The following is a 1,613-nucleotide window of genomic DNA, read 5'->3' as shown; positions in this document are numbered from 1 at the left end:
ACACTTTTGAAGTGTATTGATCAGTTACTTTGTAAAATGTCTTTCAATTTAGGTGTGTCTGATGTTTTCTCATGAGTGGAATGAAGTTATACATTTTTGGCAAGAAAACCACAGAAGTGATGTTGTATCCTTCTCAGCCCATTATATCAAGAGGCCCATGATATTGATCTGTCTTATCACTTGATATTAGCCTTGATAACATAGTTAAGGTGTTTCTGCTGGGTTTCTCCACTGTAAAGTTATTACTTTTCTCTTGTAGTTAATGAAAAACAATAATAATGGTTAAGAGAATGAAAAGATAATTTAAAGGCTCAGAGGGAATATTTACAAATCACATATCTGATAAAGAACTTTTATCCAGAATATATAAAGAGCTTCTCAAAGTCTTGTGCCATCTCTGGTGTTACAGCTCTCTCTGTCTCCTGGGTCTAGGAGGTTCTCAGCACAGGGACTGCAGGTCCAAACGATGTGCTCTGCTCCTGGCTCTTGTTGATGGTAGCGATGTCCCCCCTCAACCTTTGGGTTTGACTCTTTCTAAGCCTAGCAGCATGGAAAAACCTACCAGTGCCCTTGATGGGCCATAGGTACCCTATTTGCATATTCCAGTCAATCATTCGTGGGAGTTACAAGACCGGGGCTAGAAGGGCCACATAAAAGCAATTCACTACACTGTACATACCAAGTGTTGGTGGGGCATATATTATTGGTGGGAATGTAAAACTGTACAACCGCTTTGTCAGTTTCTTAAGAAGGTAAACATACAGTTACAATATAATCCAGCCATTCCACTCCTATGTATTCACTCAAGAGAAATAAATGATGTCCATACAAAGACTTGTACACACAAATATTCACAGCAACTTTATTTGTTGTTGTTGTTAGGTGCCGTCAAGTTGGTTCTGACTCATAGCAACCCTATGCACCACAGAACGAAACACTGCCCTGTCCTGCGCCATCCTCACAATCGTTGTTATGCCTGAGCCCCCTGTTGCAGCCACTGTGTCAATCCATCTCCTTGAGGGTCTTCCTCTTTTTCGCTGACCCTGTACTTTACCAAGCATGATGTCCTTGTCCAGGGGCTGATCTCTCCTGACAACACCCAGAGTATGTAAGACGTAGTCTCGCCATCCTTCCTTCTAAGGAGTATCTGGTTGTACTTCTTCCAAGACAGCTTTATTTGTAATAGTCAAAAAAACTGGAAACAACCCAAATGTCCATCAACAGGTGAATGAATAAACAAACAGTGGTATATCCATAAAATGGAATACTACTCAGCAATAAAAAGGAATGAACTATTGATAAACACAAAAACGTGGGCAAATCTTAAAACAATTATGCTGAGTGAAAAGAACCCAGACAGAAAAGTATATGCTATATGATTCCATTTATATAAAATTACAGGAAATGCAAACTAATCTATAATGACAGAAAGCAGGTCAGTGCTTACCTGGTGAAGCAGAGGGAGGAGGGAGGGATTATGAAGAGGAAGCTTTTGGGGGTGATGGATGTTTATTATCTTGATTGTGGTGATGGTTTCACAGGGTATGCAAACATCAAAACATTAAATTTTACACTTTAATATATGAAGTTTATTGTATCTCAATTATACCTCA

The sequence above is a fragment of the Trichechus manatus genome, unplaced genomic scaffold (assembly GCF_000243295.1).
Source record: "Trichechus manatus latirostris isolate Lorelei unplaced genomic scaffold, TriManLat1.0 scaffold00128, whole genome shotgun sequence".
In the NCBI taxonomy this organism is placed as follows: domain Eukaryota; kingdom Metazoa; phylum Chordata; class Mammalia; order Sirenia; family Trichechidae; genus Trichechus; species Trichechus manatus.
Note: the sequence above shows the minus strand (reverse complement) of the source record.